General features: G+C 49.2%; 1 long non-coding RNA gene across 1 annotated transcript in view; it reads right to left on the minus strand.

Moving 5' to 3' along the window:
- Positions 1-15,973: 15,973 nt before the first annotated feature.
- The window catches only part of LOC116747633, a 40,004-nt gene continuing 28,950 nt past the window's right edge, over positions 15,974-27,027 (minus strand). The window contains exons 2-3 of the long non-coding RNA XR_004348094.1: positions 26,146-26,202; positions 15,974-16,456 (exon numbers count right to left, since the gene is read on the minus strand). This is a non-coding gene — a long non-coding RNA (uncharacterized LOC116747633). The remainder of the gene's footprint in view (positions 16,457-26,145; positions 26,203-27,027) is intronic.

Here is a 27,027-nt window from a genome sequence, read left to right on the forward strand (position 1 = left end):
TCGTGCTGAAATACCTCTATCCAGGACTTCTCCTGGAAGCGGTTTGTTACCCCTTTTATCCCTACTTTGATTAACCCATGTTGCGTGCTAATTTTGTGCAGTAAACCGAGTGATTCATGAATAGATTATTGGCTACTGTGTCGTATATCTCCAGTCCTGTGATTGTCACGTGCCCTTCCCGCTGGGCCCTGGGACAAACCCCTGTGGATCAGTGGCTCCTGACGGCGTGCTCTGCTCACGGAAAATGGCACAGGCACAAGAGGCTGAGTAGAAACACGGGATGCTCCTTAAGGACATGGCTCAGAATTGCCACCTGCCACATCCGCTGACACTCTCTTGGCCCAAACAGGTCACAGGGCCAAGCTCTGCATCAGTAGGGCAGAAGGCCCTGAATATTTGCTGAAAAGAATCCAAACGGCTGCAGACACTTTGAACAATCACTCCCCACCCCTAGGCCTGGGAATCCCTTCTGTCTAGTTATGGAGTTGGGTTATGTCCACAAGCTTTTCTATCCCCAACTCTCTGTGAAAGGAAAATCAAAATGGAACTGGCATTGCTAAGAGAGCTCTCTAAATAGAGCCGGGAGGCCATGGAGGGAGTGAGACTTATGGACATCCCAGTTCGGATGGAATCTGACCTTTTGACCACTTATTGTCTTATCGAAGGCACCCAGAACATCTGCCCAAGGTTCCAGAAACTCAAGATACTTATCGGACACTTACCCTAAAATAACTCATGACAGCTGATCCCTTGAGGACAAGTATTTCCTTTCTTGTGTCACGGTCGATCATAATTCTTTCCAGACAACTTAACCTCTTGGCATTGCCTCTGTAAGCCCCTGACTCTTTCTCTTCCCCGGGAACACTTCAGGTTTTACCTGAATGTGTGTCTCCCGAACTGCGGATCCTAAGACCCCCAAATAAGCTTTTTCTTATTTGTAGTCTTCTGTGTCTTCTTGGTTGAAACCCCACAAGAGTGGGGTTTGTTACATTTCCTCAATCCAGGGCCGCCCAATCTCCCAAGGGGTCGCAGAGCCCAGTCGTCGTGAGCTGGGGCTCGGGTGCGGGTCTAAGAGCCAGGCTGCTGTTTCGCTCAGCCCTTGGGCTCCCCACACACCTGGCACCGCCTCCTGCCGTCCCCCTGTTCACTGTCTTATCTGAGCCTTTCCCTCTGGGCCTCCCGGCTCCGCTCAGTCCCACCTGGTCCTGCTCCCTGAACGCCCCCTCACAGCCAGGGTCATTCCTTGAACCCGTGCCTAGTACAGCCTTCTCAGCTCCAAATCCCTTTCATCTTTGACTGTGACTCTGCCCTTTCCTTCACCGCCCCCATAATTCCAGCTTTATCTGACCCAGGTCCAAGGGTCTCCCCATCCCAGGCCCCAAGATCAGCTGTCTTCATTTTAGGCTCCACAAAAAAGGAGACTAAAGCTTAGCCACGGAATCTCTGCAACTGTGTGGGGTTTGCTCCTCCCCTCCCCCCATCAGGGGCAGGGCACCTGCATGCGGACCCTTCATTCCAGGCTGTGGTTGCAGTTCAATTGCTCTCCCACAATCAGTTCTTCCCTTTCTTTGCAGCGCCTGCCTCTCTCTCTCTAATGCCCCCTTTTGTGTTGCCGCAAATTGTTTCCAGTTCCAGCAAAGTAGGTCTCGCGCTTTGCAGGGATGGCTTTCCACCTGCCTTCCTTCCCTTCCGGCCGGGCACCGAGTCCTCACTGTCTGAGCCACAGAGGAAGGGTGGCATGGCACCTTGGAGGTGACAGAAAGGTCTCTCCCTGTGGCCATAAATGTCTCTGCCCACGAGGTCCATGAATCAGCGCATCAGGCCCCCTCCCCCCATTTTCACAGATAAACAGGTGCCCATGTTCACCGGAAAGGAGCCGTGTGATCCTCACGGTAACGACACTGATGGTAACTCGTGATCATGGAGCCCTTCCTGTGGGCTGCAGGCCGAGCCAGGTTTTTTCCAGGCACCATCTCTTGGTCCTCCCTGGAACTCTATAAAGTGGGTGCTACGACTGTCCCCATTCCTCAGATGAAGACACTGAGGCTTAGAGAAAAATCTTTGCCAAGGTCATGCAACTAGTTAGCAGTTGGGCAGGGAATTATCCCCAGGGCTATCTGAATATGGGCGCTTCTACATCACACCATGTGGGCAGTGCTGAACCAGCCCCCTGGAATCCCCACATGCCCTTACACCAATGCACACCTCAACGTGTACCAGGAAAATACTTGTTGCTTCGCTGATGGGCAACATCCCTGTGTGCACTGATGAAAAGCCTCCTTGTGCACAGGGAGGTGAATGTCCCGTGAGCACTAGTGATGCCCTCTGTGAACACAACGGTGTCGCTGCCCATGTTCTGGATCCAGCAGGTCGTTAGGCTCAGTGATGAACCTGCTTTCAGGTAGCCCCGGAAACAGCTTCCAGGAGCACCGGACTCCAAGCCCGGGGGGCTGATTGGTGAACCGCTAACTAATGAACACTTTCTCCAAGTGCCCTCCTCGCCCACAATAATGCTGACCCCAGAGGGGTCCACAAGCCTCTGCTCCTTCCTTCCTCCCCTTGATCTCATTTGCCCATTTATAAACCCTCTCACGCCCACGGCCTGGCTGGGGGAAGCCCGCCTTCCTCAGCAGCAGAGGAAGGTAATTAACTGTCGTCATTCCAGCTTAATCAGCTCCAGTGTGCGGAAGGCTGTCGTGATGGGAGGAGCTCAGGTCTTGTGGATGTGAATTATGTGCTCCCAGCACTTTATCACCCTCGGTTACTATCTTATCTTATCTTTATTCATTCTGACAAATTAAATTAGCACTGTCTTTCCAATCTTGTTCTCTGGGAGGAATTAAACAACAGAGGCCAAGAGAGAACTGACCGTAATGCAGGTGTTTGAGCACTTTTGAGCACCCTGTGTCTTAAAGGCCCACTTGCCCCGGAAAATACCAGAGAACAATATCTACTGGGGAAGGGGTATCACATCAGCAAAATGGGCCCGATCTTAGCGTTGGCATGAGAAGCACAGGCCTGGGTTCTGGAATTCTGGGTGATGGCAGGCATCAACCTTGACAGAGGGCTTTGTAATTTCACCCCAGCAGCATGAAGATATAGAGAGTGGAGAGCAAGCCAGTTGGAGGCAGTATAAGGTTCTAACCTGGGATGACCTCTGAGGCAACCCCTAGCTGTGATCAAAGGGCCGTCCACTCCAGGGGTTGCCAAGCTGTTTCTGTACATTCGCCTGTGAACTTGTTAAAAATACAGATTCCTGGACCTTAGCACATATCTCTCTAAGATCATAGCCTGGGATCTGCATTTCCCCAAAGCTTTCAGGATACTATCTGAGTCAGGTGGTCTATAAATGAGAGTTTGGGACTCACTCCTCTAACGCTTAATGCTCCTAACTTTTGGGGGGGGTCCCTGACATAACTGGTGCTCATCAATATCCAGCTCTCCTCCCCTTCCTGGGCACATGGAAGTCTTCCCAGATTCCCTTGCAGTGAGGTGCACCATGTGACTAGTTGTGACTAAGGAATAGTGAGTGGAAGTGATGTGTGTCATGTGGGCTGCAGCAGGAAGAGGCCCCTGGAAGGTGTGCCAGCTCTTTCTTCTTTGTTGGAGATCATGGAGGCAGCATGTTGAGAGAGTTGAGGTGTAAGCTCAGAGCAGCCAGGATTGCTGAGTCAACCCGTGTGGGACCCTGGAGAGTCACCTGCCCCACAGTGTAGTTCATGACAGACAAAGAGATAAACTCCTAGTCAGGGAGCTTTGGGGCTGTTTGTTACTAAGCATAATTCTGGCCTGTCCTGACTAACACAGACCCCTTTGAGAACCTGATAAAAACTATGGATCTTTTCTCTAGGAAAATATGCATTTATATATAGTCATAAAGTCTAAGCTAGCTTCTTGGGGTCCCTTTGTCTTCTTCAGCTCTAGGAATGACTGGCTCAAGTCCCTGACAATTTCATACTCTGTGACCTGACTTGTGACAATGGTGGCATTCCCCTCCTCTCACTGCTCCTTTTCCCACCCCGCTTAACTGATGGCCTTTGGGAACTCCAAGCTCTTCTCTCTCACTCATGCAGAGCCATCCAGCTCTCTGCTCCTACCCGACCTATGTAGGTCCAAACTTATCCAAGTGGCCAGGAGAGTGAATTTTATCAGCATCTACCCTCCTGAGAAGGTGAATGCTCACCATCCCCCCAGCTCTGTCTCTCACTTTTTTTTTTTTTTTTTTTTTTGCGGTACGCGGGCCTCTCACTGTTGGGGCCTCTCCCGTTGCGGAGCACAGGCTCCGGAAGCGCAGGCTCAGCGGCCATGGTTCACGGGTGCAGCCGCTCCGCGGCATGTGGGATCCTCCCGGACCGGGGCACGAACCCGTGTCCCCTACATCAGCAGGCGGACTCCCAACCACTGCGGCACCAGGGAAGCCCCTGTCTCTCACTTTTAAATACTCCAAGGTCTGGTTCAAATGTCACCAACGTCTCTCCTGACCCAATTAGAATGACCTACCTCTCCCTTCCCAGGACCCCCTCACTCTTATTGGCTATGTTTCACTTTCTGCCTTTATTGCTGTATTTTTCAGACTTTCTTAATGAGAGGAAGTTCGTGCTTGGTGAGCACCTGCTCTATGCCAGATTTTGTGTCAGGTGCTTTATCAGCGTCTGCTTCTGATCTTTTCATCAACCTGAGAGGGAAGCCCCATTCTCCCCATTTCACAGAGGTGGACGTTGAGGCTCTGAGAGGTCAGGTGACACCATAGTCATGCAGCAGTGAGGGGGGCTACCTACCTCCCACGTGGGGGTCCCTGGGGCAGGGGCTGTGTCTTGCCCATGGTGGGGACCCACAGAGGTTTGCTGAGGGGATGCGGGTTGTACCCACCTCTAGTCCTTGTGACTCAGAAACCAGCAGTAGAACCAAGCAGTTCTGAGGCCGGGGCTTGGGGTGCAAATGCTGGGCAAGTCTCTGTTCTTCTATCAGGGAGTCTGGTTCAAGGTGAAGACAGGAGGGACTTCCTTGGCGGTCCAGTGGTTAAGACTCTGAGCTTCCATTGCAGGGGCACTGGTTTGATCCCTGGTCGGGGAATTAGGATTTCACGTGCCGTGTGGTGCAGTCAAAAAAAAAAAAAAAAAAAGGGTGAAGACTGGAGGAGAAAGCCTTGCTCAATGCAGATGCGCCCAGAACACCTGGATGGAGGCCAAGCGTGTCTGGGAGGGCTGGATCTGGGAGGGTGACTGTCTCCACTCCGCTGACAGTTCAGGCTCCTGTGAGCTGAGTCAGGAGGTGGTGGAAGAAAGAGGGCTGCAGGCAGTGGAGGAGAGGCGTGAGCTCTGAGCATCTGACGCTCTGGGCGCTGCTGGCTCCTGCTTCCTTCCAGCTCCCTCCCCTCCAGCTTCTCTCATGACCTCTCCCCATCACTCTCTCTCTCTATTATCCTCTTCTCATTCTCTCTTCTTTCTCACTCACTATGGCCTTTTCTATCTCCCTGACCCGGTCCTCTTTCCCTCTGCCTGTGTCTATTGTAACTCGCCTCTGTCTCTCCATATGGCTGGCTGTCTGACTGTCCATCTCTGCCTGGCTGTGCATCTCTAAGTCTCTCTCTCGCCCAGCCTCTGTTTCTTTCTGAGTTTCACATTCTCTCTTCATGTGAGGGTGTCTGTAACCGTGTCTTTGTAAATGTGTTGTGGGCTTTTGTACCTTTCAACCCGTTTCTGTATGTTTCTATCTTGATCTTCCTGTGGCTACTTCTTATTCTTTGTTTTTCCTTCCTTGTCTGAGTCTGCTTTTTCCTCTTTCTCTCCATCCTCTTTCTCTTTATTATCTCATTTCCACACATCCCATCTCTCACCTTGTGTGTGTGTTTCACTTCTTCCTTCCATGTGAATGTGTGTGTGTTTATGTGTGAATGTGTGTGTGTTTATGTGTTTGTGAACCTGGTGTCTGTGTTTCATGAAGGCTGCTCGATATTTCTGTCTCTGTTTCTCAATGAGCCATTTAATTTCTCTCTCTCTGTCTGACTTGCTCGCTCCTTCCACCTCATATTTGCTGCTAATATTAACACGGGGACCTGAGGGCCTCAAGTTCTGAGGCAGCAGAAATCAGTTTTCGGCAGCAGGCAGCTCTCGGCTGATCCTCGGGGAAGGAACATGTTGCAAATCCCAGGGGGCTCCTGAGTCACCTTGTCCAGATGCGGTGGAAAACGTACTGGACTCAGGGTCAGAGAATCAGAGCTCAAGTCCTGCCTCTTCCACTTCCTGTGTGACCTTGGGCAAGTCGCTCAGCGTCTCTGATCCTCGGTTCCCTCATTAGTAAAATGTGCCTGAGGGGCACAACAAATAGAGGAGGAGTCAGGACTCAAAGGCTGCCCGGGCGTGGCCTAAGACCCACAGGTGTACGCTGGATGGAGGAGCCGCTGGTGGTTATGAGGGAGCTGTGGAGGCTTCCTGGAGGCGGTGCCGAGACAGGCTGCGGGGCACAGGTGGCAGGTGCTGTCGGGGGAGGGCAGCAGCTGCCACATTGGATGGAGTGGAATGCACTCTGAGGACTAGAAGGGACCAGAGAGGGTGAGCAGCTAGCCGAAATTCACACAGTGAGTGAGGAACTGAGCCAAGCCTGATCCTGAGTCTCCAGACTCCAGACTGCATCCTGTACCATCTAAAGCTGTGAAGAGAACAGGCTCTGGAGTCTGACAGAGCCAAGTTCAAATCCTAGCTTCATCACAGAGCCATCGGACCAGTTACTCTGTGTCTCAGTTTCCCATCAGTAAAATGAGGGGAATTATTACCTTCTTCAAAGGAATATAGTGAAAATTAAATGAGATAATATAAAGTGCTTGGAACAGCTCCTGGCACGTCATCAACATTTAATAATGCTTGGCTGATCTTTTTACTTGTGTCCATAGTTTTACCGTCATTATTATCATAGCACTGTGGTTAAAGATGTAGACCCTGGAGCCAGATTGGTTTGAATCCCAATACTGTCACTTACCAACTACATGACCTTGGGCAATTACTTAACCTCTCTATGCCTCAGTTTTCTCACCTACAAAATGGGGATAATATTGACATCAACTTTTTAGAGTTGTTGGAAAGAGTAAATGCATTAATATGTGTAAAATACTTAAAACACTGCCTGGCACATAGTGGTGCCACATCACCTCAGCATCCTCACCAGAGCCATCATCAGCCTCACCACCATCACCATCATCATCCTCACCACCATCACCCGGTCTTGAATCAGTGAAGGGTAGATTTTCTTTGCTCCCCATCATGCTTACTGGCCCCTCCTCTGACTGTTTCTCAAAGAGCAACCCCCCCTCCCCCTTCCTGCCTCCGCACCCACTGTGCCCCCAGTCTGGCCCTCAGGATGAGCCTTTGTTGGTCTGTAAGGAGCAGACAGAGAAAATGTGGTGTTCTGGACCCTGCGCTGCTGTGCAGGGGAGGAGTGTAAAGCTCTGAGGCTGTTTCCAGCAGAGGAGGGGGTGGAGCCAGGGGGGCAGGGGTCAACCAGGTCACCAGTCTAGTCAGTGCTGAGGGGAAGAGAGCTAGAGTGTGTGAGCTCCCACTGTGTGCCAGGTGCCCCATGTAAATTATTACATTTATTCCTCTCACCCTCCCAGAAAGTGGCTCTTATTTTCCCATATCACAGATGAGAAAACTGAGGGTCAGAGTGGTAAAGGAATTGCTCAAGGCCATAGCAAATCAGCAGCAGAGCTGGGATCTGAGCACAGCCTTGTCTGACGTAAGTGCCTGGCACCATGCCTGGCATGCAGTAGGTGCTCAGTGGGTGTCTGAGCTCCCTCCCCAAAAGCCTCTTCCCAATCCAAGGGCCCCTTTAGGGCACTGACCTGGTTCTATGTTGAATATCAGAGACAGGGATTGTTTCCTTTCTTTGAAAATTACGCTTTGAAGCCAGAGATTTGCTGGCTTCTCTGAGGACACCCAGAAGATCCCCAGCAGGGCTGAGACCTATCACGGTGAGGGATGCAGGCCTTGAGGACCTGGGTCTTCCTTCTGGCCACCCTCGTTCACAACTTTGGAACCTGGAACCCGTCTCTTGCTTTCTCTGGGCCTCAGTTTCTCTTTCCATACAGTTACAGGGGCTTGGACTGGATGGTTTTTATTTTAATAATAACAGTAACAGCTGGTACTCACTGAACATTTGCTATAGGCTTGCCCAGCACTGAGCTCTCTACATGTGGTATTATCCTACTTCCTCTTCCAAAGGTGTGATTTATCATCCCATTTTTAAAATACTTTTTTATTATGGAAAATTTCAAACATACACAAAGTGGAAGGAGTAGTGTAATAAGTCCCCATGAATCCCTCAATTAGCTTCAAGAATTATCAATGCCTATCATCCCATTTTATAGACAAGGAAACTGATCCCAAATGGTTAAGTGACTTGAGACCAATACACCCCAAATCTCGTCTCTTTGTCACCACAAGCCCCTTCCCATGAAGTGGGAGAACCCTCTGCGAGCCCTAATAGTGGTCATCTCCCCTCTGTCCACATTCACACTGAGAGTGGATCTGTTCCTGGGTGCAGAGTATGAGTGGGAGAAGGAACAAGGTCACTGAGCTGCCAAGGGGCGGGGGAAGTCACCAAAGGAGGGGGCCTGGTGTAAAACAAAATTACCTGCCACCCAGTTCTACGAGGCTCAAGCCATTAGCCACTGCTGTCGCTGACCTACAGGACACCCTGAACGGAATTCAAGACAAAGAACAGGATGAGGTACTCTGTGCTTTGGAAGAATAGGCAAGACAGGCCCTTAGATCGATATATTTCAGGAAGAACTTTTTATGAACCCAGATTCTTGCATCTTCCCATACTGAGAAAAGCACTAAAATACTTAGCTGAGATATCTGTTCCTCGTGACCAGCAGTGACCTTCTACCGAGATGTGTGCTGGACTGCACATACTCCTTAGCTAAAATCACATATATACTGGCCTCTCCCCCTGCCTCTTTGGGGCGGTTCCTCAGAGCTCTCTGAGAGGCCGTCTCCCAGGCTGTAGTCTCCAGTAAGAACCCTGAATAAAACTGAAACTAACAGCTCTCACGTTGTATGTTTCCTTCAGCTGATACCAGGTGGGCGTCCTCAACATCCAGCGCTGACTGCGGAGCGGCATCCCTCCTCCGTCCCTCCTCCATCCCCGTCTCGTAGGGATGCTAGCAGTGCTGTGCCCACCTTCTGTTCTGCAGGCCTGCTCAGCTCGATAGATAAAATAAAACAGTGGGAGACGGTGTCCCAGGCAGATCTGCCCTAGACAGTGAATCTGTGTGCGGGGCCAGATGGCGAGGCCCCTCCTGCTGAGTCATGGGGTCTCCTGCAGGGAACGCAGAGGGTTCTGTCCCCTCAGGCACCATCATCACAGACAGGACTGTCACCTTCTGGTTGTTCATCTCTGCTACTGCTGGCAGGGAGGGTGGGTGGCTGAGAGAACAGGCTCTTCGGGGAGGCTGGCTGGTTTCTAATTGGGCTCCACAATTTGCCACCTGTGGGGCCTTGGGCAAGTCACTGCTCGCCTCTGACCTGCTCATCTGTAAAATGGGGGCATCAGCAGTTGTGTTAGGAGGGTTCAGGGGGATAGTAGCTGTGCGAAGCACTTTGCTCTCTACCTGGCACAGGCAGTGAGCTGGGTGTCAGCTTATAGGATTACCAACCAGCTAACCCACAAGATACCTTCCAAACTGGCCTAGCTCTAGGCCCCTCAAGCAGCAATGCCTGGGGCAAGTTCCATGGGCGGGGGGGCAACCTCATTCTCTGGGCCCTCCTTGGTGCCAGGCATTGGGGTGGGGGAGGGGCCTTCACACTGCCATTTCATCCCCACCATAGTCCTATGAAATGGGCGTCACCATCTTCCTTTTACATATAAAGGGTCAAAGCCATGGGGAGGATCACATAGTGTGGAAGGGAGTGAATGTCAGAGCTTCGCTCCCAGATTTGTCACCCCAGGGCTTTCTCTGTCGATGATATCCTCAGGGCTGCCAGGGAATCACATCTGACATCGATGGGGCTCTGACTCTGCTGAATGCCCGTCCCGTGGGTAACTGACCCCTCACAACCAGCCTATGAGGGGTACCGTTATCTCCCCATTTTACAGATGAGGACATTGAGGCTCAAGAGGTTACGTGGCTTCCCCAGGACATGGCTGCTCAGGGTCAGAGCCAAGATGTGAACTGTTGCATCTGACTCCAGAGCCCATCTATCCCTCTAGGCCTCCAGGGAGCAACCATCCCACAGCAAGCACCACCCCCCGCCCCCCCCCCCCCCCCAAACTCCCAGCACCCTGGAGACCACAGGCAGTAGAGGATCAGCCATTGAGTCCCTGGGGCAGGACTCTAACCTGGGTCTGTCTGACCCTGGGCAGAGACCTTAACCCCAATGACCCCAGCCCCCAGAGATCAAGCCTTGGGCAGGCCTGACCAGGGCCTGGGCCTGAGCCTGAGCCCAGGGCAGAGCCAAGGCTGGCTCCTGTCTGACCACAGGGACCTTTACTTGGACAGGGCTGTCCTGTCGCTCCCATCTTGGCCTCCTGTTTACCGCCCCAGACGGGGCTGGGCACAGGCTGAGCACTGGGGCCAGAGACCTGTGTGAGCCTGGACGAGTCACGGAGCCCCCATGCAGGGCCAGTAAGCCCCTCCCCATGGGATTGTGGGATGTGAATGAACGTGCCTCACCGAACTCCTCAGCAGGTGGGTTAGTGATTCCGCCCTGCTGGACTGTGGTGAGGTCCAGATCCCACGCTGCACGTGGGGAGCCTGGCCAGGGCCTGGCACTTACTCCGGGGTAGCAAAGTGGGTCACTCTGTCCTCTTGCCTGGCCTGGGTCCCTACCCTGGGCCCAGACTAGGGATACCCTCATGGTCTTTTCTCTACTTTGCTCCTGGCTCCTGTGTCCTTGAGTTTCACGTTTACCTGAACACCAAGGTGAGGTGGACTCTGGCCTCTTGGACCATGCAGGACATGGGGGTAACTGAGGTAGGGAGCAGGGGTGCAGGGTGCTGTGGGCAGCATGGCTTTGGGGCTGTGCTGATCACCCCGCCCCTCATCACCCCGCCCCTCCCTCGCCTCCCGGCCTTCTCCCTTCTCTTTTTCAGTCCCCAGGGTGCTGTGGAGTCTCTCTCCACTTCGGAACTTCCTGCTCCTTCCGCTTGAAACTTGCTCCCTTCACCTCCACCTCCCTTCCCAAAGGCGCCTTCTCTGGGCTCCACAGCCATTTGCCTCGCCACCCCCCATCATAGCACTTAGACATTTTGTGTCACTGCTGGTCCATTCACCTGCCTCGTCCACTATGCTGGGGGCAGAGACCGTGGCTGTGTCACAGCTGCATCCTTGGAAGCCAGCCCAGGGTAGGATGAATGAATGAATGGATGGATGAAAAAAGCCACCATGGCTATCTTCCAGTAAATATTTCATGAATGAAGGAACCGCCATGATCATTCCTTCAAATATTTAGAGCGCTGCCATGGGAAAAGGGGATTCAGGCTGGGTGGCCCAGCAGTTGTGCCTGGGATGGAAGAGTAAGGCTACAGGGACAGCTTTCAGGTTAGTCTAGGGAAAGGCTTTCTAACAGTCAGGGCTGCCTCCCTGTGGTGGGTGACTTAGGGGAGTGAGTGTCCCATCACAGGAGGTGTGTAAGCAAGGCCTGGTCATGAGGCCGGGTGGCAGTGCCCTGAGAGGTATTTCAGTACTGGACTTGGCAACCACAGCCCACTTCCTGGGATGATGCAGAACATCTATGGGGAGGTCCCCTTTCCCCTGACCTTCTGGTAGGGAGGACACAGGGGAACATCTCCCTGGAGGCCGTAGAGAGCCGAATGGGGTGCATAGCTCCAGTGGCCTGGTGAGCGCCAGACATTTGGCTCCCAAGGCTGAGGTTGGGGAGGGGCGGGGCCGAGGGCCATCACAGCCTCTGGGTGGGAGCTGGGTCAGAGAAATTCTGGGTGTGAGCACTGACCAGCCCTGGCACTCCCCTTGCTGCTGCCCTTGCACTCACCACTGTCACTCTTTCAGCCTGAGCTCCCCAGTCTGTCAAAGGAGAGGTGGATTCAGTCCTCCCCAGGAGCCAAGAGGACCAGCTGCTGCTGTGTGCCCTTGGGCAGGTAGCTTGACCTTTCTGACCCTTTGCTTCTTTGTCAAGAAAGATGAGATAATGGCAGTTGCCCTCCCCCATCCACAGGGGCATTCTGGGACCCAGGTCAAACCTGCGAATGGGATGTCCTTCAGTCATTCTGTCAATCTTCGTTGTGCACCTACTATGTGCTTTGAAAAGTCTGAACTATCATCCCCATTCCAGCTACTGTGTGTGTTTATGTATGCTGAGGTGACTCCACTTTGCCTCCCTGTGCAATGGGTCCATGACCCCTGCTCCGTCCTGCAGCTGAAGGTTGTCCCCCAGCCTTCCCCCCACTTAATCTGCAGAATTAGGATGAGGATTCGTGCTCTGAGAGCAGACACAGCTTCCTGGGAGTGGTGTCCTTAGTGCTGTTCAGGGAGCACAGCCCCGAGTTCTCATTAAATTCTTCCCTCCAGCCTCTATATTTCAAGAGGCCTCAGGAAAACCATATTTCATGAATGAAACATCAACACGTTTATAGGAAATAAACAACTGAAAGCAGTCCTGGCTTTCTGGATGAGGTGATGGCTGCATCTGAAGGGTCCTGCTTCCTCTGGATGCTTCCCTCGGGAAGCACAGCCCAGATTCTACCCGATAAATCTTTCCCTGAACGAGGGGCATTGTAAGAGCCACGTTTACTGAACACCCATTGTGCGATGGTTCATGGGCCCCCAGGGGCGGTGCTGTGATCACCCCTACTTACAGAAGGGGGGCTGAGTTATCAGAGCTGGGGGGCGGTCAGGGTGGTGGCGGAGTGACAATGGGGCAGAAAAGGCGTCAGGGAGGAGGGAGGGCGCCAGGCAAAGACAGGGATTCACAGTTAATTTTCCTTCTTTTTCTCTTTCTCATTCTGTCTCTGTCTCTGTGTGCTGTCTTCTCTCTCACTCTCTCTTTCATCTTTCTGTCTCTGTCTCACGCACACACACGGGCACACACACACTGCCACACACACACACTCTTCCCCGCTGGCTTCTGGCCTCTCTCCCGGCTCCTTCCCGCTGCCTGGGCGCCTGGCCCTTCTCTGGGCAGCGGCTCAGTGGCTGGTAGTGCTCCGGCATCTGGCTCCGGTCCAGGCACAGAAGCAAAGCAGGAACCCCTGAGTGTGGGGAGAAGGGGGCAGAGAGCCAGGACCCAGCAGGAGGGTCCCCGCCTGAACCTGGCGGAAAGGTTTGGTTTTCAAAGATTAGGCATGCTGAATGTTTTAATTTTAAATGTTTTCTTGTTCCTTTTCACTGGCTGGTACCTCCTCCCTTCCCGGGTCATGAAAAGACATTCCGTCAAGAGCAAAGAGGTGATGGAAGAGTGTATCAACCCCCACCGGCAGTGATAGCGTTTCATCCTCACGTGGCCAGTGAGGTCGGGTCCTTCTTCCCATTTGCAGCCAAAGAAAAGAAGGCTCAGAGGTGGGATGTGAATTGTTTGAGGTCACAGGTTCATTCCACTAGAAAGTGACCTACACTTGCCTGACCCCAGGCCTTCCTCTTTCCCTTCTGTCCCGTGACAGCTCTGAAATAAACTCTGTCTTTTTGATTTTTTAAGACGGTGATAATCTGCAAAGCGCGTTGGGAAGGTCTGGGTGGGAGGCAGGGAGGTACCGGCCAGCACATGGAAGGAAGCCGGTCCCTGCTGTGGTTACTTCCTGAAGGCAGTGGTGACCAGCTCCGGGGCTGATAACCTTCCTGAGGACAAGAGGCAAGATGAAGCATTGACATCTGACTTCCCTGGGCTCAGCCAGAGCTGTCTCCAGCCTCCTGGAAGGTGACCAAACTCTGGAACTTTCTCTTACCCAGAAAGCCCTGGTCACTCCCTTTACTAAGAGCAGGAAGTCTCTGAATCTCTCAGTGACTTTCCTTCTCAGGGCTCATGGAGTCTTCAAGCTGCTCCTGGTACAGCACCGCTTGATGCAGAACCTGCTTCCCCACCCATGGATGAGTGAGCAGTCATCAGACTCCCCAGTGCCAGGACTGGGGGCTCCAGAGGCCGGGCTGAGTGTGGTTCACTCTCCATAGGGATGCTCTGGGTGGCTCTGGGGACTGTGGGGAGGTGGCTGATGGGGGACAGTCCTCGTCCTCCTATGGAATCCACAGCTGATTCCCCCCAGCTTCCCCTGGGCCTCCTTCTAGGGTCTCACCGGGCAAATGCACAGAAAACCCAGATCAGGGCTAATAAGGGCTATCACATGTGTCACCACGAGGATTCAAGAGCCAGAGTGTCTGGTCCAGGTCTTGCTTGGCCATTACTAGCCCTATGACCTTGGACAAGTTACCTAGCTTATTTCTGCCTCAGTTTCCTCATCTGTAAAATGGGGGTAATGGTTTCTTTTTCACAGGCTTGTTGGGAGCAGTATATAAATTCCTGCTTGTGAATTACTTAAAGCAGTGCCCAGTACTTAGGTGGTAAATGCCCACTAATCAACAGTTGTTGTTATTATTATTTGGCACTGTTTTTTTTTTTTTTTTTTTTTTTTGCGGTACGCGGGCCTCTCACTGTTGTGGCCTCTCCCGTTGCGGAGAACAGGCCCTGGACGCCAGGCTCAGCGGCCATGGCTCACGGGCCCAGCTGCTCCGCAGCATGTGGGATCTTCCCGGACCGGGGCACGAACCTGTGTCCCCTGCATCGGCAGGCGGACTTTCAACCACTGCGCCACCAGGGAAGCCCTGGCACTGTTTTTTTATCTTTGAATTTTTTTATTGTTGCAAAATACACATAATGTAGAATTTACCATATTAATCATTTTAAGTGTATAGTTCAGTGGTATTAAATGCATTCTTAATGTTGTACACCCCTTACCACCATCCATCCCCACAACTCTATCTGGTAAAACTGAAACTCCATCCCCATTAAACGACATCTCCCCATTCCTCCCTCCCCACAGCCGCTGGTGACCCCGTTCTACTTTCTGTCTCTATGATTTGACTACTTGAAGTATCTAAGTGGAATCATACAGTGTTTGTCTTTCTGCGACTGGCTTATCTTTCTTAGCATAATGTCCTCAAGGTTCATCCGTGTTGTAGCATGTGTCAGGTTTTCCTTCCTTTTTAAGGCGGAATGATATTCCACCGCAGGGATAGACCACAATTTGCTCATCCATTCACCGGCCAGTGGCCAGTCGGGCTGCGTTTTGGCTGTTGTGCGTAATGCTGCCGTGGGAGTGCAGAGAGCTCTTCCAGACCCTGCTTCCAGTTCTTCTATGGCACCGCTTTCTGAAGCACAGGTTGTGGGATGACAGCTACAGGAAGAAGCAGCTAGAGCTTCTGGTTTTCATCTCTAACACGTCTAAGTTTAGGGCTTGGAGCAGGAGAGGACATCACCATCTGGAGGGACAGACTCAGTTCTCTGCATCCTACTGAACCACGCTGAAATGTTCCCATTGCATCTGGGGAGCAGGGATGAGGATGGTGCCAGATGGGGCCCCCAGCGATGGGGGAGGGAGGCGGAGGGGCACAGAGAAGAGGCGGCAGGTAGCTGGGCAGAGGGGCCCCGTCCAGTCCGCACACCTTCCTCCCATCGAGTGGACCAGCCTGCCGCGGTTCCCAGCGGCTTTCCAGCGGCTGGGTCATTGGAAAGAACACTGGGGTCCAGCACGTCCCTCCTTTTACAGACGAGATATCCGATGTGAGTGCTTTTTTCCACACCACCAAGCAATTAACTCAGTTCCGACACTATCTCCCTGGAAATAGCCTCAGATCCCACAGGTGAAGGGTTCGTGCTTACGACTCCCTGCCCACCTCACTTCAGATGCCAATTGCAAGTCCGGGTTGTCACCTGTGCTTCTGACCAACCGCCTATAGATGGGAGCCAAGACCCCCTCCTCAGATTTAATTAATTTGTTAGAGCAGCTCACAGGACCCAGAGAAACATTTTATTCACTAGATTACCCGTTTATTGTAAACAGATATAACTCAGGAATGGCCAGATAGAAGAGATACACAGGGCAAGGTGTGTGGGAAGAGACTTCGTTACATAGGAACGGTGGATTACATCATTGGCCATTGGTGATTGAACTGAAAGTCTAGCCCCTTTCCCCTCCCTAGAGGTTGGTGGGGGCTGGGGGAGGGGAGGGACTGAAAATTCTAACCCTCCAATCGCCTGGTTGGTTCCCCTGGCAACCAGTCCTCATTCTGAGGTTAACCTAGGTGCTTTCCAAAAGTCACCTCCTTCATACAACAAAAGGCACCTTTATTGCTCTCAAAGCTTAGGAAATTCCAAGAGTTTTAGGAGCTCTGTGCCAGAAACAGTGCATGAAGGCTAAATATATATTTCTTATAAATCACAGTATCTCAGGCTCCAAAGAGGAAGACCCTTGTCCGAGGTTTCGCAGCAAATCGTCATACAGGCTGGGCTGAGACCTGCGAAAGAAAAATAAAAATGGAGTTAGTATTGCTAAGAGAATTCTCTAAAATGAAGCCAGGAGACCATTGAGGAAGTGTGACCTACGCACGGCTCAGTCTGGAGGGAATCTGACCTTTTGACCACTTATCCTCCTAACAAAGGCATCCAGAACATCTGCCAGAAACTCAAGAAAATTAGGGGACCCTTACCCTCAAACAACTCGTGACAGCCCTCACTTAAGGACAAATATTTCTTTTCTTGTGTCAGAGTACAGCCTTGTGGCATTTTCCTTAATAAGCCCTTGACTCTCTCTCTTCCCCAGAACATTCTTTCGGTTTTAACTCAATCTCTGTCTCCCAATTTGCAGTTCTTAAGACCCTAAATAAACTCTTTTCTTTTCTTTTCTTTTTTTTAAGATGGTTAATATATATATATATATATTTTAATTAATTAATTAATTATTGGCTGCGTTGGGTCTTCGTTGCTGCGCGTGGGCTTTCTCTAGTTGCAGCGAGCAGGGGCTACCCTTCGTTGCGGAGCACGGGCTTCTCATTGCGGTGGCTCCTCTTGTTGCGGAGCACGGGCTCTAGGCACGTGGGCTTCAGTAGTTGTGGCTCGCCTGCCTTGGCAGACAGATCCTTAACCACTGCACCACCAGGGAATTCCTAAGCTCTTTTCTTATTTGCAGCCTCCTGCTTTTTTTTGGTTGCCAGGCCTCAGGCTTCCGACTTCCTTGTCCAGTGCTCTTTCTGTTCAGAGCGTCAGAGAGACAGGAAGCTGGGTGGGGCAGGGCTGACCCCAGGGCTCCTCAGAGGTCTGTGGGGGGAAGCTCCCTTCTGAGCTGGCCCTTGTCGGCTCACTCTCACCACGCCGAGTGGGTGGATTACCCCTGAGTGACAGTTCCCAAACCCCTTCCTCGGGTTCCCGGAGGCCCAGAGAGGGCCAGGCTGGCCTCAGAAGGCACAGCATGGAAGCAGCAGTGTGGGGACTTATCCCTCAGCTGATCCTTTCATTTAAAATCTTACCTAGAGCTTCGGAGCAGAAGCCAATTTTATCTCAGCTTTTGTGTCTTGCATAAACCATGCCCACACACCCATCGTCTTGGAATTATTCTCACACCTATTTTTGTCTACAGGGCCTCAAGGCTCCTCCAGGCTCCACGGCCTCTCCTCCCACCAGCAAGCTCCCTGTATTGGCCGCGGTGTGGTACAAAGTACCTGCACTATTTATTTCCTAATAGAAAGACAGCCTGGCTGGCCCGGTGGGAGATTAAAGCAGAGATTTACTACGAGCTGATTAACCATAAAACCACAGGTTAAATCAATATTAGACAAGGAGGGGGAGGGGAAAGTTAGCAGAGTGGGGTCACATTCACACAGGTGACTGGGATTGCTGTTGTCTCCAGGATTCCGCCCAGAGGCGGCTGAGAGGGGGGCCTGGGCTGGATCGGGCCCCTCTCGCTCTGTGACTCCAGGCATGTGCCTTCCACTCTCTGGACCTCAGATTCCCCGTTTATCTATATAATACTGAGACTGGACCAGGAGCTTCCTGCTTGGTGCAAGTGAAAAGAACATGGTCTTTGACACCAGGTGGGCTGGGGCTTGGAGTCCAGTGTCCTGCCGTGGCCTTCAGCAGGCTGAGTTTCCTCCCCCTGGGGAGAGTGGTAATAAAGGTGATGACAAAAATAGCCATAGCAAACATTTACGGAGGGCTTACCCACACTTAGAGAAACACCATTCGTTCTAAGCCTTTCACATGTTTCGAACTGCTGACTCCTCACAACAACGGTATCTGGCACCATCATTGTCTCCATCTTGCAGAGGGTGTGGGTTTCCCAGTGAGGTTCACCGGTGCCGCAGGGAGCAGATGCCTGGCGGCTTGGTTTGGTCCTGCTGTGGGCTGTTTTCTGCCAGCCTCAGCCTGTGGGGCCTCGGCAAACTCTTCACCAAACTTCAGTGGCTCCAGCCACACCCTCTCCAATGAAGTCTGAACCACAGCACTGGGGGGTGCAGGAGGAGTGGTTCTTTCAAATTAGTTTACTCCTTGAGTACCCTGCCTCAACTCCATAGGTCGGCTATTTCTGTTAGAGTTCTCTTCACTTCTTAGCAGTTCATCCCATTACTAGCCATTCATTCTTTACATTAAATTTTCCTGATAAAATTCTGTGATCCTATTTTCTGTCCAGGTCCTGATTGATATAGAATCGGTACTGGAACAGGTCTCAGGATATGGACCGGCAAAGATGCTATTTTTTTAAACAACCCTTTACAAATGTAAAACTATTTTTAGCTCACGGGCCATACAAAGATAGGCCATGGGCCAGACTTGACACACAGGACATGGCTTGCCAATCCCTGTACTAGAGTGACTGTCCACTGGAGAAAAGGAAAGACTCAGGCCTTTTAGGAATTTCAGATACTGGCTATGAATTGATGCTAAATCCTGGGGACCCAACATGTCACTGTGCTCCACTAGTCAAAGTGGGGATTTACGACCTCCAGGTGATAGATGGGGTCTTATTTCAAGTTCGTCTCACAGTGGGCCAAGTCTGTTATTTCCCTAGTTTCCAAAAGTATAATTGGAATAGACATACATAACAACTGGTAGAATTCCCACTTTGGTTCTCTGGCCCAGGAAGGGTTAAGAAGAAGTTCTGGAACTTTCCCTCCCTAGAAAGGTAGTAAACCCAAAGTGATAATGTTCCCTGTAGGAGGCGGTGGTGGTGCAGATTGCAGATTAATGTCACCATCAAAAACAAAACACTAATTCAAAAAGACACATGAACCCCAACATTCATGGAAGCGTTATTTACAATTGCCAAGATATGTAAACAGCCTGAGTATCCCTCAACAGATGAATGGGTAAAGAAAGTGCAGTATATATTATATATACAATGGAATACTAGTCAGCCTCAAAAGAGAATGAAGTTTTGTCATTTACAGCAACATGGATGGACTTGGAGGGCATTATGCTAAGTGAAATAAGTCAGACAGAGAAAGACAAATACTGTATGATATTACTTATATGTGGAATCAAAAAATACAACAAACTAGTGAACATAACAAAGAAAGAAGCAGGCTCACAGGTAAAGAGAACAAACTAGTGGTTACCAGTGGGGGGAGGGCAATATAGGGGTGGGGGAGTGGGAGGTACAAACTATCGGGTACAAGATAGGCTTAAGGATGTATTGTGCAACACGGGAAATATAGCCAATATTTTGTAATAACTAAATGGAAAGTAACTTTTCAAAATTGTATAAAAAATAAACAAGCAAACGAACAAACAAACCCCCAAAACTCTTCTCACAAGAACTTAAAAATACTTGAAAGAAACAGGGGTGCTTTTAAATAGGTGTGTTAACTAATCTGATCAACTTGTTCAGAAGTTAGATGGATCTTGGAAAATGACTGTGGATTACTGTAAACGTAGTCAGGTAGTTTTTCCAATTGCAACTGTTTTCCCAGATGTATTATTTTTGCTACAGCAAATCGACATGGCCCCTGGCAATTAGAATACAACTATTGGCTTTGCTGATGGCTTTTTCTCTATACCAGTTCTGTAAGGTCCACCAGAAGCAGTTTTCTTTGACCTGGCTGGGCCAACAGTATACTGTCAGAATATTGCCTAAGGGGTATGGCAAGCCTGTGGCTCATGATGTAGTCTCGGCTGTCTTGACATTCCACAAAGCATCACACGGATTCACTTCCATCTAACAGCAAGATCATCTATAAAGCTGCCACTTTTGAGTGGGAACCTAGGAAGAGAAGTCGTTTCAGTAATTCTAGGCTACAGTGCATGTTGCTCTATCCCTTTGGCCTTATGATACGACAGATCCAGTAATATTTAAAGTATCTGTGGCAAAAAGGGATGCAATTTGGAGCCTCTGGACAGCACCAATCGGAGAATCACAGTGCAGATCCCTAGCCCTTTGTAGCAAATCCTGCCTAGCACTAGGGGGGCCTCTCCTGACTCCCTCTTGTGTGTCAGTGCCCTGTGGGTGCAGGTGCAAAGGGCAGGGCCAGGGAGTTTGTGCTATCAGGGCAGGGTCACATAGCAGTTAGCAGCACTGTGTTCCTTGAGTCCCAGCTCTGTCACTCACTGGCTGTGTGCCCTTATACAACTTACTTCATCTCTGTGCCCATAGCTCCTCATCTGTAGAGTGGGCCTAGGACATCTACACTGCAGGGCCATTTGAGGATTACCATCGTCAAGCTTCGCTCTGTGCAGGCACTGTTCTAAGTGCTCAGCCTTCCTTGCAAGGACCTTATGAGGGAGGTACGATTACTATCCCCACTTTCAGGTGGGGACACTGGACATAGAGCAGTTAGATAACTTTCCCTGGGTTCAAGCTGGTGAGTGGGAGAGGTGGTCCTTGAGTCCAAATTGGATGAACATAGAATCTTAGATCTTAAACACTAGGCTATAAAATGTCCATATAGAACTAAGCACGGGGTCTGGAACACCCTAAACCAGTGTTTCTCCAAGGGTGGTCTGCATGCACTTGACCTGCTAGAATCACCTGGGTGAGGGGGTATGCTGTGTATAAAATACGGATTTCCTGGCTCCATCCCCATCCCGACTAAGTCAGAGTCTTTGGGTCAGGCCTGGGATCGTGGATTTTAACAGACACCCCCCCCCCCACCCCCCGGGTGGTTCTTCAGCAATCTAAAGACTGAGAGCCAGGGACAATGAGTGAATACTGTCGATTCCATCTTCATTGCAAGCATCTTCGTCTGAAGAGCTGCAGTTCTGGGCCCTGGAATAAGCTCAGCAGCAAACAAACTGCAGGACCTTGGACAGGTCACCCATGCGGTCTTATCTCAGTTTTCCTTTCTGTATAGTGGGGATCCTGGTCCCCACGCTGCCCACCTCTTGCAACACGTGAGAGCATGAAGGTGACAGTGACTGCAGATGGCCTTTGGTAACAAGGCAGGCACTAGAGTCACTCTGACCCTGGTCTAATGCCGGCTCTGCTGCTGTTGATGTGACCTGACACGGTTCTGTCCCTTCTGAGCCTCCGTTCCTCATCCTTAAAGGGGAGATAGTGAGATAATAATCCCTTCTCCACCCTAGTTATGATGAGGTTTAATGAGATAGCAGGTACCAGAGTGCAGGTAAGATAAATCCCCCGTCCCTCCATACATAGAAATTATTATGCATTTTATCTGCCCTGGTTTCTAAAATCTCCAGGGACAGCCAAGACCCACAGGCAACTCTCACTCTAGAGTTTTTGCAGAGGCTTCGATTGAGTCAGGATGGGATCTTGTCTCTCCTTTTTCCCAAGTCAGAGCAGGGTGGGGAGCTGAAGACCCGTCCAGGTGCAGACAGGGCAGACACCACAGCTGAACAGAAACAGCACCTCTGATTTGATCACGGTGGCCCAGCACCTGAGTGAGCTGCACTCGGTCTCACTTTCAACCTGTGTCCCGTAGTGAAGTGAAGGTGGAAACCCATCCCTTCTGCTCCACACCTCCCCTCAGCCTGACCCCAGCCCTGAAGACCAGGAGCCTGGTGGTCTGTGCTCCCATGTTCCCTGATCACAGGCCGTGGAGAGGGGGTGGAGATAGAGTTCACTGCAAGTGCCAGGACCCCAGCTCTACTCTCCAGGATGGAAACAAGGGAGATGACTGAGGTGGGCTGCCTTCTTTCCCCCAAGAGCGTCTTTGGAAGCACAAAGAGGGGACAGCTCAGAGAGGCCATGCCTGGAGGCACACTGTAGGCTTACCGACTAGCCAGCTGTCCACTTTGCTCTCCCCAGCCTCACCGAAGCAGGAGTGAGCCCTCGATGGCCAGGTTCTGGGGCTCTGCCTGTGAAGGTTGAATCTGAAAACCTTCTGGAGAGGAGGGAGCACCTGGGCTTTGGAGCAGGGCACCCCTGAGATGGCACCCCTGCTCCAGGATTCTGACATGGAGTGGGGCTTTGGGGGGTCGGCAGAGCTCTTGCCTTAAAGCTGCATTTACCCTGGGCAATACTTTTATTTAAGGAGGCTTGTGGGGGATGATGGAGATTATCCAGGTGTTCTTTTTTTTTTTGCGGTATGCGGGCCTCTCACTGCTGTGGCCTCTCCCATTGTGGAGCACAGGCTCTCGACGCGCAGGCTCAGTGGTCATGGCTGACGGGCCCAGCCACTCCGCGGCATGTGGGATCCTCCCAGACCGGGGCACGAACCCGTGTCCCCTGCATCGGCAAGTGGACTCTCAACCACTGCGCCACCAGGGAAGCCCTTACCTTTTTCTTTTTTTCTGTTCTGGAACAATCATTTTACTTTGGGACAAAATTACATTCATTTTCCTCAGTAAAAACGTATTTCCTTTCTGCACACCTTCTTTTACTGAAAATATACATCCTACTTTTCATATACAGTCATTTCCTTTTATCCTTATTACTTTAGTAGCTTTAATTACATATATTAACTAGAATTCCTAACCCTCAGAGATTTTAGTTTCTATTGAAGACTAATCAATTGTGAACTGTTACATCAGCATTTTTTAGATTGGCAAATTCATTTAATAATTTCTAGAAAGATATATTTCCTCATAGCACATTTTTTCAGTGTGGCACAAAACATGTTTATTACTGTTTATTAATAGACCCAAACGTCTATAGTCTCTGTAATAAGGTGTCAAAAGTAGGTAAACTTAGACTTGTTTAGCAATTAATGTTTCAGTATTTTATCTTATTTGGAAATGATCTAGACACTCAGTGAAATCCTGTCATTTAATTTAGCAAAGCATTAAAGTTTTAAGCTACCAAAAAGATTTTGGAAGATATATACATACCATAACACATAATTATCATTAAAAAGTTCAACTATAAACTCTTATCCCATCTACATTAGATATATATATGTATATAATTATATATATCATTCTATATATTATTTGCTCCTAGAACTTATGTTTAGACTGCTCATGAAAACTTCATGAGACATTAGACAAAGTCAACCATTATTCTGAACTATTTTTCCTGATGACAAATTTTGTAACAGATAACATAAGCTTATTTGACTTTTAGTAAATCTAGGTAGAATAAGAGTACTTAATGTTGATAACTCTAAAAACATGCCTGTATTAATTAAACCAACACATTTAAACAAGTCTTTATTTACCAAAGATTTTTCTCAGATCACATGAACTTGAAAGCATGTGGGTTAGTTTCTATATTTCTGACAGTTTACAAATACTGAATTTATACGAGTGCTTATTTTTAAGTCAGTTAAGTAGAGCTCTTTTATAAATTAATGTTGGCAATTCCATCTAAAGGTAGAAAAATGCCATATTTATGATGTACATACATACATACATACATACGAACAGAGATCTTATAGCTTCTGTTCTAAAACAATATAAAACTCACTAGTTTATAAATAACAGTTTGTAAACTAAAAATGCCACCTGCCATATTAGTAAACAAAGGAGTTGCAGCCATCAAGCCATCACATTACGGCTGCCCAATGGTGAGCCCTGAAGGATCTCAGGGTGGAGGCAGGATTTGCCCCCCATCTAGCAGTCAGCCACTGCAGCCACCCCCAGTGGTGCACTCTGAGGGGACTCAGGATGGGGAAGCACCAGATACCAGCCCCAGACAGCTGAGGTGCAGATCGAAGGAATGATTTCAATGAGCCCAGACTTTGCATCTTCCCATACATAGAAAAACGCTAAATTCCTTAACTTGAGACATCTGGTTTTCTTTAATTAACCATAATCTTTTGATGTTCCCACTACCTGGTCTTTGTTGCAAAAACTCCTATATATCCTGGCTCTCCCCCCTTGCCTCTTCAGAGCAGCCTCTCAGAGTTATCTGAGATGTTGTGTCCCAGGCTCAAGTCCTCAGTTTTGTCTGCCGAATAAAACATAACTCTCAGTTTTTAGGTTGCGCAGTTTTTTTCAGTCAACAAGTTGGAATAAATTAAGTTTACTTGCTCAGATGGCTAAAGGCTTTTACTATTTGTGGAGAAGACTTTTAAGAATTGTATTTGTCTCTGGAAGTAATCTTAAGGAGGCTGTGGTCTAGAGTTTGGCAAGAGAGCTTTTTTGCAGTTTGTATTTTAAAAAGATTTCTTTCTCTTTTATTTTCTTCCCTTTAGTCTCAGGCAGTTGTGGGCTGTGTTCACATTTCAAAGACAGGATAAGATGTATAACTTCAAGGGACAGAGAAAGAATGCAAGTTTTTTTCCCTAGGAGTTTTGGAGTATATTTGCCTATTATTATTAGCCTAAGGTAATTATTATTAAAAATTTCCTTTTTTTTTCCTTAGGTGCAGGACAATTGTACTTTCAATCTCCTGATTTTCACCATATCTGCAAATGTCTGAAGGCAAACAGGAAAAGGTCTGAGTGCATTTTGAGTTGTTTTCAGAGTTATATTTTTGTTTTTCTAGAGTCAAGTTGTAAATTAAAAATTGTTGATTTTAACTCTATTTTCATTTGCATTCATTTAGGTTCTCTTCAAAGAATTGGGTAGCCGTTTCCATTATAATGCTTAGAAGTTGGTTTGCCCATTCCACCACACTATTTGAATATGCCTTTTTATATCAGGGAGAAAATTTCCAACTAAGATGGAAATAAAAGGATTTCTAAATTCTGTGGCCCAGGGGACATGAATTTTTGGGTGGGGTTCTAGGATTATACCTGCAAAGAACATTGCATAGGAAAGCCTGAAGCTAGCAAAGCCTGATTACAGAGCCCAGCAAAACAAACATTTTGGTCTGTTCTAGATGCTTCCGTTAAATTTTTTTCTTGGATTTTAGCATTTACATGGGTAACCTGTATACTCTAGGCCTAGAGAGTTGGCTGGAGTGCTCTTTGTAAATCTTGTAGGGAAAGGGAAGTTAAAACAAACAGCTGGGTGTTGAAGGGATTTTCTGGGGAAGGTGGAGTTTTGGGAGTTAGGTGCTAAGGAGATGGGGCTGGAGTTTGAGAAGGGGAATTTATGTTGGATGTGGGCTTTAATTTTGTTTTAATTCCTCTTCTTTCATCTTGTTAGGGAGTCCTTAAGGCTAGCCACTATGTATATATTTTGGTCATTATACTTTTTAATTTTGTCTTTCCATAGGTAAAGATAAGACAATTGTCTAAAATTTTTTTTTTTTTCAATTTAAAGGATCCATTGTCTGGCCATTGACCAATAGAATCTTGTTAGCAACTCAAACCAACAAGGCTTTTTAGGTTAAGGAAGGATGCAAAGGGTGTCCCATAAGAGAGTGTAGCCCTCAAAAGATCCAGGAAGTTCACTCTCAAAGATAGTCTAAGAAAGCAAAGGTCCTCATTGCACAGGTGTGAGGATGGTGTAGTGAAAATGGTGTCTCTTGTCTCTCATGGGCACATGAGACACCTCCAGTTACAAACTTGCTAATCTGTGACACCAGGCAAGTGTTACTGGAATGCGATTTTTCCAGCACTAACAAAGTAATGAAAATTGAGATGACAAAGTCTCCTGGGGGCACTGGGACCCCTCATGACAAACCCCCCTGCCAGCTGGAACAGCTGGACAAATGGAGGGCTGCTGTGACTTCCTGTCTTGAAATCTCAGTCTATTCGGTTGGCAGAGACCAGAGAAAATATTCTCGTTGGCCACAGAGCAAGTCCTCAGGAAATGAAACAAGAAGAAAGGAAAAACCTCATCCAGTTTTTACATCGGGGATGTTTTAGAAACACAGAAAAGTTTGTCTAAACAAACTCTGGTCTGATGAGAATTGGGAGCTTACCAGTCTGTGAGTAGCTTGTAGGGTCTACGCCTGTGTTCTGCTCTGTGGTTTTTCCTCCTGATGACAAATGACACAACAAAGACAAAGAAAAACAGTAACCATCTCTGGGAAGAAAAGGATCAAGAAAAATCAAGAGTCCTTGTTACCAAGTCGCTATGTCACAAGGAACTAGTTCCACAAGTATTTTCTCCTGATAATCAAAATTTAGAAAAAGAAAAGGACTCTCACCACTCCTGCTTGCAACAGACCCTGTAGGCAGAGAGATCCAGGAGGTTGACGTGGCAAGAGTTCTAACCTTCTGCCCGTACTTGTCAGAGGTCCCAGGATCTCTCAGCATCTAGCCAGGAAAATTTATCCTGCTGACTACACCAAATGTTGGGGAGGAAAAAAATGTTCCTCTACCCTTCTAGGTTCTTCTGGCTGGTCTAGTCGTTAGATTGACATAAGACAGATTCACAGGAGAAAATCAAATTTTAATTTTGTGCGTACGGGAGTTTATAGAAATGTGAGACTCATAGCAATGACCAAAGCAGGCAGCTTTATACCTTTTAGACATAGAAACAATATATTTGTGAAGAACTGACAAGACAAAGAAACTTGGGCTTGGGTACTAATTGGTGAATTATCTAAGCACAGTTTGTTTACACAGCCATCTCAGCCCCAAATTCCCGATCTCTGGCGATAAGGATGCCTCTCTACCTCCTGGTACTGGGAGGGCACCCTTCACACGGGAGATTTATTTTCTGCCTTCAGGAGACAAAGAGGAGGTTCAGAGTGTTCTTCTTGCACTGCCTGTTCCTCAAGGAACTTTAATTCACACTAATGAATATGCCACTTTAGCATATTTGGGGGTGGCCTGCCCTGAGCCCCGACGTGACACTT

The sequence above is a fragment of the Phocoena sinus genome, chromosome 1 (assembly GCF_008692025.1).
Source record: "Phocoena sinus isolate mPhoSin1 chromosome 1, mPhoSin1.pri, whole genome shotgun sequence".
NCBI classification, from domain to species: domain Eukaryota; kingdom Metazoa; phylum Chordata; class Mammalia; order Artiodactyla; family Phocoenidae; genus Phocoena; species Phocoena sinus.